This window comes from Palaemon carinicauda, chromosome 41 (assembly GCF_036898095.1).
Source record: "Palaemon carinicauda isolate YSFRI2023 chromosome 41, ASM3689809v2, whole genome shotgun sequence".
In the NCBI taxonomy this organism is placed as follows: domain Eukaryota; kingdom Metazoa; phylum Arthropoda; class Malacostraca; order Decapoda; family Palaemonidae; genus Palaemon; species Palaemon carinicauda.
Window position 1 is genome coordinate 41838231 of NC_090765.1, and position 10000 is coordinate 41848230.

The 10000-nt window shown below is 33.0% G+C and overlaps 1 pseudogene; it reads right to left on the reverse strand.

Annotated features, from left to right (window-relative positions):
- Positions 1-8053, reverse strand: part of LOC137632544 (glucose dehydrogenase [FAD, quinone]-like) — a 220302-nt pseudogene extending 212249 nt beyond the window's left edge.
- Positions 8054-10000: the final 1947 nt, after the last annotated feature.

A 10000-nucleotide genomic window follows, 5' to 3' on the forward strand; every position in this document is an offset into this window, starting at 1 on the left:
TCAGTAAACATTAGCCGAGTATGTGCATGTAAGTACACGTATATGTCTACACATACCTACATAAACCCGTTACGCATATTTAACGAATAAATGAGAGTAATACAGCCTATCAGTGAGAATATAAAGATATGCAGGCATAGCCCTTAATTAAACGAAATACCTTCTATTCAATTTTCCTATAAAGAGGAACTAAAAGATGAAAAGCTCAAACATGAGGACTATACACCAAACAACAAAAGAACGGCCAACAAAAATGTTTCATACTGAGATTAAATGAATCGCTTTCGAAATCCATATATCGTACATAGATTTTAATAAGTAGTTTTGGTGAATTAAAACGCGTTCGTTTTCAAAAACTAAACTGATGAAACCTGGACACTAAAGATAGTATTGAAAGGATGAGAATGACTCAAGTTTTCATCAAACAGATCAAAGATATAGGGAAAAAATCAATTTATGAATAAGTCCTAATGCCGGTAACCTGAGTGTGAAAGAAATAATATGAAGGGATGAATCGACAGCAGCAGCAACTATAAAAAGGGGTACACTGTAAAAGTAACTAATGACACTAACAAGAGTAATTGAAAGACGGGAGATTGAAGAACGACACCAGCAATATAGAAGTACAGGGAACTGCAACAGATTTTAAGTTTCATTTTAAACACAAAACTAAAAATTAGATAAGTTCAAATCCTTTAATAAAAGCAAATCAGAAACCAAAGCAATAGGAAAATAGTTTCATGAATTACAGCACGTATTATATAACACACATTGAACCACAGCCTGTTTCAGTGAGTAGGGTCAAGTGCTGGATGGCAAAGTAAGAATGCCATCCAGATCAGTGATGAAAAACCTTTCGGGTGATACAAGAAAAAATTAGGAAGGGCCTACGTGACACTTTGAACTGTTGAGAGATGGACTAACATAAGTATGAGTCATAATAAGCAGTTTTTACCTCAAAAATTCAAGATTTAGATTTGTCGGCCTTGACTTTTTTTAGTTGAAGACATAATCAAGATACAAGATTTACCCTATGCCTTTTTTCCTTCCAAAGCCCAGCAATTACTCCCACACTTAATATAGGAAGAGTAACTGGAATGAATGATGTGCCAACTCCCTTGATTGGATGTCTATCCTCCCACACTTAAGAAGTCTGAAGAGTTGCAGCAATTATATAGAATGCAGAAGATTAGTGACATTTTAGAAGAGGGCGTAATAACCTCATAAACCAATGCTACATATTCACAACATAAGACATACTCACGATTTTGGGTAACATAGCAACAATCATCCCCGTAGAAATCAAGCAGAAAATATCATAGATGATGTTGTACGAAAGAGATTCGTTAGAAAAAAAAAAAAATAAATAAATAAAAAGAAGGTTTTGTAGGATTTTAAATAAACTACAACATAATTTATAATCATGGCAATCAGGGACGTTTGTTGGTTAAGGAAAATGTTCTCCCTCACTATCAGGGATATGGGTGACGACCCCCCACCCCCACCCCCACCCACACCCAGCCACCAACATCAGCGTAAGCAAAATACGAACACTGAATAATGTACACCTAAGTCACATACTAAGGTAGTTCTCTCGAGTGCAAAGAAAAATGCAAATGCTTGTGTCAGCAAGTGAAGTTGTTAAAAAACAATTTTTTTTTGCAAGGATTCGGTAAGACTTCTGACAAAAAAAAAAAAAAAAAAAAAAAAAAAAAAAAAAAAAAAAAAAAAAAAAACCATACGTACATACATGACTGGTAAACTCAGTTTTGAAAAATAAAAAGGCTTCAGAAATTTTCAATAAAACAAATTGAAATCACACACCCAATGCTGGAAGCGGAAAAAAAAAAAAAAAAAAAAGTTCTATCAAAGACAGAACAGTTGTGGGTTGACTTACTATGGTACTCGTTGATTTAAAGGTTGCTCATTAGCAGCAGAGACAAGGGACAGGGAAATGTCCATGAGACCGACTATAAAGCCTGCATATAACTAGCAACCAGGTCCTCTATTCACCCAAGCTTGTACCAGGGAGAGGCAGGTAATAGCTGCTGATGACTCAGTAAGCATACCTATAGGGTCCCGAAATCCCCCTTCCCTAGATCACAAAGAATGAATGAATGAATGATTTGAAGTTCTCTGGCATCCTGACATCGAAGGTCATTGACGTCGATAGATCATAAAGACCACAAGGCCTCAGACACTACGAGAGACTTTCTAGCTTGAGTATGACTCGTACTACAGACCTACAGATTGAGAAACAGGATCGTTTCCAACAGGTTACCATAACTCTAGATATTGATATCCCCTATAACTAATGATAAAAAAATTTAAATGAAAATAAGATACATATATAAAAACAAAGAAATATGCTGCATATGAATTAGTGAAATTGAACACAAGTGTAAAGAGCTTAATAACAGGAATGAGATATCAATATCTGTAAACAACTAATACATAAACGAATCTATGGAATGATATTAGTGATAACATTAAATGATTTGGAGTATAATATTTATAATATGCATATAAATAATTAAATATGTGGTAAATATCGGGTAAAACAAGATTACTGTTATAACAATAAAATACTGTCACTTTACAAAGACAATGGATGAAGTATAGATCATATATAAAGGATCTCGGTAAACACAAATAATAGAGACTATAGACCTTATGTTAGATCATACGAGCGCACCAGTTATGACATGAAAATACAAGAAGTCATATGTTACCAAAGATAATGGACAAGACATAGCAATACACGTAATGAAAATAATTGCGACCATCCATGACGAAGGATAACCCAGTTACCATGTGTTTTAGCAGATGAAAAATAAATCGAGGGACAGAGCAAAGACCCCTCTCCAAACGTGGGTGTCTTGCTTCTTACTAAGTCAAAGTTGGTATATAAAACAACTTAACGATTAAATTTGATTTAAAACGGGTCTGGATTAACCCAAAAGATAAGCCCAATAATGCAAGAGTCCCCGTTGCGAATGAGTAAGATACAAGCATTGCTACAAATTAACTTCGCAACAGATAATTATGAACGCATAAACGTATAACTTCTTTACTAAGCTCAACCACTTGTCATGAAAATATACCCTACACAATTAGATAACATCGCAATTTTAAGACGTATAAACTTTTCTATAGGAAACCCTACTTAAGAACCGAGAGGGTATTTTCGGTACAACTGCACTGCAACAACGTACCCCTCCAGGATATCTCCAGGCGGCTATAGCACCATTTTGCACATGAGGTACGCGAAACAAGGCCTCCCATGTTAGATATCTCGCAATTAACAAGGGCAATAAATTAGAGGAGGGAAGTTTATGAGGATGTAAGAAAAGCAAACTACAAAGTGGATAAGGCAAATTAAATGCAAATTAGTATTGTCCTAAAAGGCAACAAATGAGTAAAACGGCTCTCGAAGTCATGGCAGCTACAGATAACGCAAGGATTTTTACATATGCATACACACAGACATCTATATGTCTATCTATCTACCATACATACGTACATATTTATATATACATATTTATGTTATTATATATATAAACACATATTTCTATATTCTTACTTATTATATGAATGTATTTGCATTTGTTTAGAAAATCATTGTATACTCGTATAAAGAAGCCACTCAAAAAAAAAAAAAAAAAAAAAAAAAAAAAAAAAAAAAAAAAAAAACTGCGAGTGAATTCAAATGACTTTTCCTATATAGAATTATTGAAGATGCTATTGAAGACGACACGAAACTAGATCAAAATACAAAATTAAGTATTCAAAAGATGAAATAATTATGAAAAAAAAAACCCACAAAAATTGGTAACATTACAGCGAAGAAAGATTTTTTTAAGACATCTACAAGTGTTGTGATTTTACCAAATTCAATTACATTTCCATTTGGCTTCTGCTTACCCTGCTTTTCACAATTGGTGGCTTTTAAACATGCAAGTCAATATTACCTCCTTGAACCAAGACTCATTTTTATCTTCCATTAAGTTCTACATTCTTTTATTTTTTCAAGCCGCGATATATTAGCATAATGTGTCCTAGCATTTTGTCCTAACAAAAATAGGCTTTCAGCCGTAAAAATAGTTAATCAATATGACAAATATATAAATAAACATGAAACTTCAAACACCAACATGAGCGACATACGTACAAATAAATTATAAGCAAAATAAAGAACGAAATATGATCAAAATGTTAAAAAAAAAATTAAAACCCAGCTGAAATATGCGAAAAACTACGTGGGCATTACTAAAATAAAAGCTGCCAAATCATTAAAGACAGCAAGTTGATTTACGATAAATGTCTGTACTACGAACATTTCCAAACCTATTTGTTTCCATTTGTTTATCAGTGAAGGTGTCGAAGGTGCTGACTTTTTTGTTTTTACTCTTAATCATTTTGTTGACTGATTGTATCTTCAGTAAGGAATCAAATAGGTTCATAGGCTGTCTCAAATACGGTAATCTTTCTGTAGCTCATCTCACTATACATATCCATGACAGCATTAAAGTTCCATAAAATACATGTAATCTAATGTTTCGAAAGACTAAATCTTTTATAAAATATGCCAACGTCATACTGATACTTAACTGAAAGAAAGTCTAGTTTCATTTTGGTTTTGACTAACATTTTTCCTCTTTCCTCAGTCATGGATAAATGAAGAGATTTGATGGCCTGGTTCGTGAGTTACGGACTAGATGGACCAGTGTTAATTGTTGCTAAATAAGGAATTTCTAAACCAGATAACAACCAATCTACCGTACTAACACATGTACAACTACCAAAATAAGTAATAAGTAATTCTTGAATTAAAATTCAACTTGCTTTTAATAGATTACAATGTCAATTCGTATAATAATAATAATAATAATAATAATAATAATAATAATAATAATAATAATAATAATAATAATAATAATAATAACAATTATTATTATTGATTATTATCATTATTATTATTATTATTATTATTATTATTATTATTATTATTATTATTATTATTATCAGTGACTATAGGAGTCGAAAAAGCAGAACGGTACAAGCCCAAGGACTCTAGCCGGGCGAGTTGCTCAGTGAGAAAAATAATAAAATAAAACGAATAAACTCTATATAAGTAATGAATAAAGAATCTAAAATATTTTAAGATCAGTAACAAATTAAAAATAGATCAGTTATTTATATAAACTTAAAAGAGACTTATGTCAACCTGTTGAACAGAAAAGTATTCACAAAGTTTGAACTTCTGGAGTTCCACAGATTCGACGCCAGATTAGGAAGATCCTTCCACAATCTGGCCACAGGTGGAATGATACTTTAGAATACTATGTCGCATTGTGTCTTATGATGGAGAAGGCATAAAAGTTAGAATTAACTGTATACCTAGTTCTACGTAAAGGACGGTGCAGTCTGGGAAGATCTGAAGACAAAGGATGGTCTGAATTATGCAACATGCACAAAGAACTAAATGAACGTCGATGCCAGAGATTACTATTCACATCAGAAATAAGGAATTTAATAAACCACAAGTTTCTATCAAACAAATTAAGATATGAGTTAGAAGTTTGAGTTATACTGAAAGCATTTTAAGAAATAAACAATGCAAAAATATTCCGTCAACGAGCGTAGCCCTTATACCTAGGTACTAACTGACATGTAAGTAATCAACAATGCTAAAACAAGCGAGATGCAATATCAGTGATCTGAAAATAACGAACAATTCAAAATAAATCAGAGGCCAATTTTTTAAAATACAGAAATCAAACTACACAGTTAATTATTCTTAATTAAAAAACGGTAAAAATCGTTGAACAAATGTTGCCAGGTATTTACAGTTTTAAAAACGGTCATATTGACGTAAATAATTGATATTATGGTCATTAACCGTAAAAGATAATAACAAAGTAGGGTAAAATTACCGTCGACTGTATGTTACTGACATATATTTCTACGAAGAATTTCCGATTACAATTACGTTTTTTTCAAGTGTATGTGAAATTTTACTAGAGTACCAAACTTTACGAATGCATTAGGTTAACACAAGAAGTGTTTTGCTATAATCTAAGTTACACATAATTGAAATGAATCAATTTTGAGTTATCGTTTATAAAATTAACCAATCGTTCTGTGAAACCAAAGCTTGAAGTTTATCCTCTTAGCCCCTGTTCAAAGATTCACCTTTTACAATTGTCTTAAATAAACTCTTATTCCCTGCAATTTACAGCATTAACTGAGTAATACTGATGAGAAAACAATCCTGACTATGACGCAATTTCATATGTCAACGCAGCCTTTCAATATTATTCATATCACTATTGTATACGCGAGAATTTTAAGAACTCGCGTTGAGTGCAATTTCAATCAAATGCTTTCAAACACTGGCTTGTATAAGTCTACAACTTTACCTCTCTTTGGTTCGCATGTTTGTCACCCGTTATAAAGCAAATAGTAAAACTATATTACAAATTTGTCAAGACCAAGACCCCTCCCTTCTACGCTCAGAATAATCAAGTGTCATCGTGATGTATTCCGAATAAGGTGGAAAGGATAAATTCAAATCCAACCCATTCAGCTGTCAACCACCAAATACGAAACAAAAACCAGCAGAGATTGCAGCTGCCGCTTGTAAATTGATTTGCTTTCTTTTAACCCCCTTCATCTCTTCTGCCCACAACGGTATCTCCAACACCACCAGCACTAAATGTCAGGGAACAAATTAAAGCCCGTTTGTTAACAAAACCAATGCTCTGTGATAGATGGAACAGCAAGGTAGAACGAAATAGATATCCGGTTACAACAGTTAAGAGGCAAGTAATAGATCTTCAAGTGGAACATAAATGCGTATCCGTTTGTGCACTCTCATGTATCGTTTGTGATACTAGAGGATCTACGACGCACGCTGTTGGGTTACTGTATTTTCTCGTGGAGCACTGGACCTTATTACTATGGCGTATCTTGAAATTACGGCTTGTTCAGAGGAAAACGTGGGATGCAGACAAAACAGGCGTCACCGGTGACAAGTTGAGATTTTGTTACATTAAATTTTGTGTCGACTATCCAAGTCCTTCTTAGAGTTCTATTAATTTTGGCTGTATACTTTGACTATGACTAATGAGAGAGAGAGAGAGAGAGAGAGAGAGAGAGAGAGAGAGAGAGAGAGAGAGAGAGAGAGAGAGAGAGAGAGAGAGAGAGGACTGCAAAATGGATCTAGTCACTGCATTGATTTTAATGGATTATTAATTCCAGAATTTATCAGAAAACACGCAGAAAGAGAGTTCTAAATGCGAAATGTGGCTTTTACGGAAAACAGATCAAAACGGTTGACTCGCGTGTTATTAATTTCCAATAATACCTGTAGGAGCACTAATATATGAGTACTCAAACCCTTTGCCTTCGAAATTAAAGGGGTTTAAGGGCTTTATTTCACAGACGTGAACAACCTTGGCTTTTAGAGAAGCATTTAGAATTATTTAAAAAAAAAAACACAGAAAAAGAGTTCTAGATTTCAAGGACAATTGGTCTGAAGGACAGACCAATAATTTCTCCACAAAATACACACGAATGCGCCACATTACATACGCAAAGAACTCTGAGAAATTATGACGCTAAAGATTTATGATGCTCCCAAGATCATTGTCAAAAGTAATATCTATAAAACAGGCGGCGAAGGCCGAATTTACGATGAATTTAAAGTAAACCCAATACATATTTGAATTGTGAGTTCGTGCTTGAATGCGTGTATGTTTGTAGAATTTACAATTACATGCAAATGAATGAAGTAAAGCCACACAAAAATATTTTGCGTGAAAAGATCTTCTTTTAAAAAATATATATAATAAAGAAAAATAACATGCTTAGTTTCAAATAAAATATTAAAAATAACTAAATGCAAACATCAACAAACAAACATAAATAAATAAAGGCATATGTACTTAAAATAATATAAACAAACAAAAAGGAACACTTACATATAGGTATATATGATCACCAAAGCCTACGGTTGATGCATAGCTCGGAGAACAGAAGAATGGAGGAAGAACCTGCAAAAGAGAAAAACTTACTTTACATTGCAGACCAAAATAAGAAAAATAAAATGTCTCGCCATTCTGTCACATCAACCTTCAAAAAGCACCTCACAACAAAAGGAAGTAACCAAATTTTACGCAAAAAGGGAATCTTTTTAAATGGTGACAATCTAAAATATTTATGACCTTGTCGAGACTTTAATATTACTCGCGTTGTTAACGATTGTTCATGCGTATACTTATAAATACGTATCTATTATTCATGCTTCTGTGCTAATAATCTAAATGTAATTTTATAAAGAATCTAATTTTTCTCAATAATTTCTACAAGTAAATCCTCTACAATTCAGTACATGACTTGTTTTTCATCTTTAAATGTTCTTAGAAGCTTAGATAAGGTTCATCAAATTATTTAAACCTTGGTCAAGTAATCTAAGTCAACTAGCCAATAGCTTACTATTAATTTTTTTTCATCCCCTTGGTTTAACATCTCTCTCTCTCTCTCTCTCTCTCTCTCTCTCTCTCTCTCTCTCTCTCTCTCTCTCTCTCTCTCTCTTTCTCGTACACATACATACACAAACACACACACATATATCTATCTACCTATCTTTCTATCTATATAGATATATATTCATACATATATTTATATATTTATATATATATATATATATATATATATATATATATATATATATATATATATATATATATATATATACCACAATATTAAAAAAGTACTGATACAATCATTCGAGACATATTTATTCATCCTAAAACAGTCAACACAGCCACCGGCGCTGCCCCGGTTCATTCCCTGACGAAGGCTCCTAAGGAAGTCCACCTCCGTCGCTGAAGACGATTCAGAACAAAACCAGTAGAATGTTTGAAACTATCTGTGTCGATATCAGATCAAGGATACACCATAAGTTGTTTTTAACGAATGTAAAAGTCAGTGGGGTGCATGTTTACAGTCATTTGTCCAGCGTTATGGCAATATTTTCTCTCCTTTATCTTCTTTATTTATCTTTATTTAAAATTTATTCCCCTACATGTGTTGTATGCTTTTTTTTACTTCTACATATTCGCCTATATTATCATACCTTTCTTTTATTCTTCATGGTTAGATATCCTTTATACATTTATACTTCTCTATACTATTTCGCTACTACCTGATGCATCTCTTCTTTTAACTGTTTTTTTTTTCTAAGTTACACTTCGGAAGCTTAACTTGTCTATATAACTAGTTCCCCCGAATCAGGAATAATGTAAGAGAGAGAGAGAGAGAGAGAGAGAGAGAGAGAGAGAGAGAGAGAGAGAGAGAGAGAGAGAGAGAGAGAGAGAGAGAGAGAGAGAGAGAGAAGGATTAAGTTAAAGTCCCTGATCTTGGTCGTCTAATTAACTAACACTAAAGCTGAATTATACAGATGTTATTGGACAGATGAATATCATTATATACAAAGTTAAAAGAAGTAATTCCATGATTTTTCTTTTTTCGAAAAACCATTTCAGTCATAATCCTCACACACACACACACACACACACACACACACACACACACACACACACACACACACACACACACACACACACACATATATATATATATATATATATATATATATATATATATATATATATATATATTTTTATATATATATATATATATACACACACATCATTATCAGCCGTTACTAGTCCACTACAAAACAAAGTCCTCAAAAAAGGCTTTCTACTTGCGTCTGTTTTATGGTCTTTATATGCCAGATCGCACCTGCAAACTTTCTTAGTTCGTCATCCATCGTCTTTTCTTCCTTAACCTGCTTCTTTCGCAATCGCTAAGGACCCATTTTATCATTCTTAATGTCATTCTATTATCTGTCATTCTCATTATATGTCCTGCCCATGTCAATTTCTTTTTCTTACATGTTATTAGAATTTCCACTACTTTAGTTTGCACT